A 7,820-nucleotide genomic window follows, 5' to 3' on the forward strand; every position below is an offset into this window, starting at 1 on the left:
ATTAATTGAATTTTGATTCTTTAGCACTTGTTGCAATAATATTTATTTAAACTTGCAAAACTAAAATTCTGATATGATTACCAGAATCCAGCATTTTTTTTTTAAAAAAATGTACGAAGAATATTATTATTTATTCTTATGATGCCAGAAAATTTGTTATTTGAATAAAGTTGTTTGTATAAAGTTGGATTACAAAAGTTGGATTACAATGTGTGTTGACAAAATCTAAACCATTGATTTCAAATGATTTAAAAATCTGTTTTTGAAATGATTGGTGTGGATGTGATTTTGTCAACCTCCTTGTAAGTATAGCATAACTCTATTAGTTATGACTTGAACATTTTAAGACTACTTTCACCGGAAGGTCGACATAGCCATCATAATATATGATGTTATATGGCAACTTTTGTTGAAGTGGCTTAAATATGTAAAAGGAGGAGGAATAATTAGGATGTCAACGAGCCGAGTTAAGTCGGCTCGCGAGCCAAAATTTTTGGCTCGGGCTTTTCTAAGGCGGGCTTTTTTTTGCCCGAGCTTTTGACTCTGGCTTTATTGAGCCGAGCTCGATTTCTGGAAACTTTTTTTTCCCCTATACCTCTTGCTGCTTGTTTGGCAGCTTAAAATAAGCTGTCAAACGGTTGGCAGCAGATTAGCTGCCGGTTGGCAGCTTGTTATAGCTGTCTGTTGGCAGCAAATCTGCTGCCAACAGGTAGAATTTTTCAACTTTTTTTTTTTTAAATACGGGCCAACCCGACTCGAGCCAACTCTCAAAAATGAGGCTCGGCCCGAGCTTTGGCTCGGTACCTCCGAGCCTCGAGCCGAGCCAGCTCAAGCTTTTTCCAGCCGAGCTACGAGCGGCTCGAGTCGACGAGTCCAATTGCCATCCCTAAAAATAATACATAAAGAGCATTTGCAAGAAAAAAAGGGTACTCTTATTCAAGATTAATGGCTTTGAATTCCTGCGTCTTTATATTCTTCGCTAAAGCAGAAAGGACTGAGAATTAATGATTAAGGCTCTTGGACAAGGGAATGTCTTTGATTCTTTAGTCGCCTTATTTTCCTTTCGCGTGAAGCCACAAATATTTTGTAGCAACTAATATCCCGTTTGGTGCCTATTTTTGTAAGAATTAGAATGAAAAATATAATCGTTACGAGACCCACACAAGAGATAAAAAGTCAAATATGGTGGTTTGATGTGATAGATAACGATCATATTTTTCATTTTTGTGGCTAAAGAATGGAAATCAAATGAGCTAAATATGGAAACAAATTTCTAAGAGTCCGAATGGCTTTGCATTATCATAACTCATCTCTAATATGAAAATAAGTTGCTCTCCCAAATGTAAAATTTTTTTTTCGGACACGTCCTTTACTTGTATACATAATTTTTTTTTTTTTTCATTTTAAATTTTGATTGTTCAAGTTTTTAACCTAAATGTTTCAAATTTTAGAAAAGGACAACTTTATTTATTTAAATTTTATCTTTTGACTAAGCTAAGGATATCACAAACGAGTTCAAGGTAAATAGAGTAAGATTTGGACAAATTTCTCCAATTTTTTAACTAGAGAAACTCATTGTCGAAGCCTTTAAGCCCTCGTGATCTTAGAGCAAATTCTGTCATAAAAGGGGTCAAATGCACCTTTATATCATTTGCCCAAAAATTACAGTTAGGGTCCATTTAATTGACTTAAATTTCATGGAAAATGTTACATTCAAGGTACTTGTTTTTTACTTTAGCTGTTTGATACGAAAGTGAAAATGTAGTTCAAATTCCAAGGTATAAATGGTTAAAACATGTTTTTGACAAATGAGTGGAAATATAGTGCAAATTCCATTGCTATGTTTTAGTGGATTTTTCTTTTCCAATTTACATGAAATTGATTTGCTTTTTTTTATTTTTATTTTTATTTTTATCTTTACAATCAAATAGACCCTTAGATTTTTTGAAGTTATTGCAAAATGAGTTTTTTAGTTTTTAATTTTTACTTTGGAAGAGGCAATGTTCTAAATGGCGTTGCCAATGCGCACCTTGGTGCCGCCAATGCGTGATGTTTGGCCAAAACGTCAAGCCAAGTGGCTTGATGCCTTATTTGGTGGTCAACGGTAATCGTTGACCGCTAAGACGCGCCTCAGCGCAATTATGTGCGCATTGGCGCGCATTATCATCCTTTTTTTAATTTAATTTTTTTTTTAATTTTGTGTTGTTAAAAAATTATTAATGGTTGGATTATAGAGGGTTGTGATGGGATGGAATGATATCTTACAACTTTCGACAGGTACTAGAAATGCTCAGAATGAAATAAGGGAGCCCGGCGAAGAGGATTTTTTATCGGAAGACACGAATGATGAATTAGATAAAAAAGAGGATATTGAATTGGAGTCCGATAAAGAGTTAGATGAGATTTAAGTTCCTATGCTATTTATTTAATATTTTGTATTTAAATTTGAGACTTATCTCTTTGTTGAAAACTTTGAAAAATGTATAAAGTTCCTATAAATTCGTTTTAAATGTTTAGTAAGTTTTATTTTTAATTATTAAATAATTTTTTGATTTATTAAAAACTAAAACAATATTAAAATAAGAAAAAAAAATTTTACGCTTTTTTATGCCTAAGCCTCGCCTAAGCTCGCGTAGCCCGTAGCTTTGCCCCAACGCATCGTCACGCATTACATTATTTAGAACACTGCCTAAAACTTCATCCAGGACACCCGTCATCTATCTAAGGATATCTTTCTCCATCAAAGATCATTTTAATTCAAATTTCAAACAAAAAAATAGCAGCTAATATTTTTCCTATTTTTAACCAGACAATCTTCAATAAAATAATAATACACGTAAATCAAAAACTTTTCAACCATTTATTTTTCAAAAAAATACTATTCATCTCATTATAATCTACAAATAATGGGGCTCAAATGGCCCCTAAAATTGTCTTACATCAATATATTAAGCAATGAAAACATCATTGCAAATTTTTACATCACCGTTGGATCACTGATAGAGCCATGTTTCCATGGGAGAATTCATTTGGCGGCTTTATGCACAAGAATTACGACATCTTCCTCTGCCACCATGTCCACATAGCCGGCGAGGTTCAACTCCACGTCCACCACTGCCTCATCGCACTCCCTAGCGTTTGAATCGGACGCATCACTTGAATCATAAACCACCCACAGACACTCTCCTAGTGCGAAAACACTCACTAAATTAGGCCTCAACGACGCCCGTGCATTTGATAACGTTGCTGGAGCAGAGAAGTACGTAATCACAACAACATCGCTGCTCGCCGCTACAGCAGAAGTGCCTTGTTGGTATGCTGTCGTGTGCAACAATGAATCGTTGTGTGCGATCTTTCTTCTCTACGGGGGGTGGGGTCTATTGCTTGTAGCAACGTCAAAAAGAAAGGGACAGGTAGGTGGAGGTCCGTTGATAGCAGGAGCACTTTATTGTTCCGCTGCACCGCTCGTTATCACTACACATGATATTTGCACAGCACCGTCACTAGGGCGCTGCTTACGTTGTGGTGGTGGTGGCGTTAACTCAATTTTGGTGTTAGGCAGGCAACGATGGGTAGGTATGGTGTGGTATGTAAAGAGGTAGAGAGAAGATGGGGAAAACGAAAACGAATATTGTGTTTAATTAATTTTTTATTAATTATAATTATTAAAATGTTATTATCCCTTGATATTTGAATTTTAAACTATTCCCCCTAATTTATGATAATTAGTCTTTAATGGTAGATTTTTATGTAATTTTCTCTAGATTTTACTATGCTAAATGTTACTACTTAACAAATGAATTTAAAATTGTATCTAAATTGTCATTGAATTATGCACCGTATTATCCATTCATCGCTTAAGTTGAATCCATTTGTTGAACTCAATGAATTTTCCACTTGAATGATAAATGTATAACATGGTGCATAATTTAGTAACCATTAATATATATTTTTAAATTCATTTATTAAGTTTTTATTTGAGTCCCATTCTTCTAAAAATTCATTTTGAATCAAATATTTTAGGATAAAATAATATTACATGCAAACCCAAAACTTTTATTTAATTTTAACCTCACATTTTCCATAAATCACTATCTAAAAATGCGGTCTTTCCCTTAAAATGTGGCTCAAACAAGGGCTAAATAGTAATACTTGGTATACTTTACTCACTCAAATAATTAACCCTTCAAAATATGAGGCTCAAATAAAGGCTAAAACTTTAATCTATCCATTACTACTCTAGCAATGAAACTTATCTCTCGACTTTAACCCTAAAGAGCAATTTTCACATCTAGTTATCTGTACTCTAAAAACTAAAAAGCGATGCCTAGGAGCAAAGCAGCTGCAAAACGCCTTGCACTTTTTCGTGCTTCCTTTTTTTTCACATTTTTTTATTTTTTGTTTTTAGATATTTATTTATTTTTGTGCCTAGTTGCATCTAGCACTTTTTACTTTAATTATTAAATAATTTTCAAATTAATTTAAAATGATAAATGCTACAAAAATAGGTTGAAAAATGGGGTTAAAAACAGACTGCACACATGTCGACGTCTGATTGGAGAGTTTGGAAAATTTTAAAAAAAAATAATAAAAATCCAACAACTTGTTGCCACATCAATCCCCTTTTTTGTTCCCTAATTTTTAGTCTGGCTGTTTATCATTTTTCTACCGTTCATTACTTGAACAAAAATTGCTGCCCTACAAAATAGACAGCACAGACAAATTAATATCGAACTCATACCATGATTACTCCTCTATATCTTGGATTTTCCCAAACCCCAGGTATTCAAATACTTTATATTTTTCAATTAATTTTGAAACTCGAATTGTCGCAAGCGCATATGTGGTTTTGATAACAAACTTTAGCCTTTAGGCATCTAGTAATTTTTTTGTTTATTCAGTTTTGTACATTTTATGCTGAATTTTCTGGATAGAAAGATGCACACACGCTCACGTAAGGGATTATGCGTGTTTGTGAGCGTATCTGTGTTTATGGATATCTATTTGTTGTTACTTCATAAAAACGTTAGCCTTTTGGAGAAATTGTGGTGTTTCTTTGACTAGGAACTGTATTTGCAAATTTTATTCCCATGGACTGAAGTTGTTGAGTAACTGTTAGACAATTTGTTGTCAAACGACCTCCAGGGCAATGATAAAACCTCGGTTTTTTTTATTATCAATCGGCCTTGGCCATATGATTGAACTTATGTCGACACTACCATCGAGATAACCCAATCCAATTTTCTACAGGCCATTAGAAGCAACCTATTTTGATAGTGTTGCTCGTGGCCCGTCCCATTTACTTGGATGGCTACGATATTCATTTGGAGCCCAATACCTTTGTGTTAAACCTCTTTTGGACCACTAAGTTAACCTACCCTAACTTACCATATATGGTAATACCTTTGGGCTATAATTTTTGGCTCCCTTCACGCCTCCAAAAGATTTATCTTCTTTACTTCTCTCTGTGAGTTCTTTTCTGCTAACTCTCGGCCTCTTTCTCTCAAGCAACCTGTGTGGTTTCCTCTTGGACTATATTGGTCTCATCTTGGCCGATCCTTTGTGGGTATGAATAGCAACCGTAGGTGGGAAGAAGAAAAGAGAGATTTGGGTGTGTCTCACTAGTGGTGGTGTCGACTTTGGTGGAAACTGAGCCCGATATCACCTTGGGTATTGCTGGATTTTGGTCTCACATCTGGTATCAGAGCCAAGGTCATCTTCGCCAGCAAGGAATCAACCATAACTGGCGGCGAGTTTGCAATTTTCAAAGGGCCGAACCTGCAACTGCTTATTCTGACCAAATGTGACCTCCGTTGGACGAACGGAGGCCAGACCATAACCAACAGGTGGAGGCGCCTCTGGTGGTGAGGTGACCGGCGGCGACGACTGGCGATGGTACGTGGTTGTCCGGCGACGGTGCATGGAGGACCTCTTGCGTAGTTTTTTCGTGCCATTTCAATTATTTTAATTTCCTGAACGTATTAATATGTTTGGTTTAGTGTTTTAGGTTGTGCAGAAAATTTTTGACGATTTTGCCCCGATTACAATCTACATTTGTTGCTGAACGAACTGTTATATTTGCTAAACCTTTAGGGCGAATAGTGGTGGCCCTAATGCAGCAAATTCGCATCTCTCCACATTACGGACTCAAATAGATCCGCTCTGATAAATTGGCTTAAACCTTTATATTTTTGCACTAGCAGATCATCGTGTGGGGTGATCATTAGGTTTGGAGGTTGCCATTGCTTGTGCTAGAATTAGGGTTACGTTTCTTGATTATTTGATTGAGTATTTGTCTTTTTGTTAAATCAGTATTTGAGCCTCAGTGACATAACTATCGTGAAACTAATTATCTATTAGACATAGTTTTTTCTGTTGCATTGTTATTTTCACTGCTTATCCATTCCATTAGAATTACTGTGACCTTACCTGTTTTCAAATATTCCTTTGATCCAAGGCCCCAAGTCTTACGAAACCCTGAGAATCTTGAACGGCGTATATTATCTGAAACCCTAAGACTACTTTGTATGGTTTGATTGTGTTTTTTGTGCTATCTTTAACTATTGTGTAAAGATGACAACTCACAACTTTGATTTGGGGATTTTTAATGGAAAGGGTGATTTTGCTATTTGGCAACAAAAATTGAAGGGCATTTTAGTCCAACAAAAAGTTTCAATGGCCATTGAAAGCAAATTTTCAACTGATTTTCCCCAACAACAAAGAGAAGAAGCCGATGAGCGTGCTTATACCTCAATCATTTTACACTTGTCTGACGTCATTTTAAGAAAGGTGGTAAACTGAAAACCACTAAAGAACTTTGGAAAATATTGGAAGACTTATATTTGCTTAAGTCTACATTGAATAAACTTGCTCGAACGTTTTTTCAGTTTTAAAATGGATCCTTTAAAAGATCTCGATGACAATTTAGACGTGTTTAACAAATTGATGCAAGATATAGTTAATTGTGATGAGACTATGTCCGAAACTTATAAGGCTATAATTTTGCTCAATGCTATTCCTGATTCCAATAAGGAAGTTAAGAACGCCATTAAGTATGGTAGAGACACGTTGATACCTGAAATTGTCATAGACTCCTTTAAAAGTAAAGAAATGGAAATTAGGGCTGAAAAACACGATAAGAGGAACGGTGAGGTACATATGTTGCGGGGTAGAACTCAATTTAGGCAAAATAGTCATGATTGATATCAAATTAGTGGCGAGTCAAGTGGTAATGGATGGAAAAAGAAGAGCAAAGGTAGGTCTAGATCAAAATCTAGGACTAAAGCAAGAAAATGCTATGGTTGGAGAAACATGAGGCATTTTATAAAGGATTTTCATAAGGAGAAGGGTAATCTAAAGGTTAAGGAGAGAGATGAGGTAAATGTGTTAGCATCTACTTCCGATATAAATGGTGGTGAGGTCTATATAATTACAAGTCCCGTTGCATATACTGCTGAATTAAATCTAACTGCTAATTCTCGCATACATGAGTGGATACTTGACTCTGGTGCATCTTTTCATGTTACGTCTAAAAAGAATTAGTTTTATAAATTGCATGAATCTAATGTTGCGTATGTTGTGCTGTGTGATAACTTTGCCTATACTATTGTTGAAATTGGTGACATAAACGTAAAATTTGATACAGGTTTTGTGTACACGTTAAAGGATGTTAGATATATTCCCGAATTGTCTAGAAATCTGATTTCAGTAGGGAGACTTGAAAATCATTACTTTACTGGTAAAATTGGAAATGATATGCTAAAAATGATCAAGAGTGCTTTAGTTTCCAGTAAGAGAATTAAGAAAAATGATATATATAT

Source organism: Olea europaea, unplaced genomic scaffold, assembly GCF_002742605.1.
Source record: "Olea europaea var. sylvestris unplaced genomic scaffold, O_europaea_v1 scaffold810, whole genome shotgun sequence".
NCBI classification, from domain to species: domain Eukaryota; kingdom Viridiplantae; phylum Streptophyta; class Magnoliopsida; order Lamiales; family Oleaceae; genus Olea; species Olea europaea.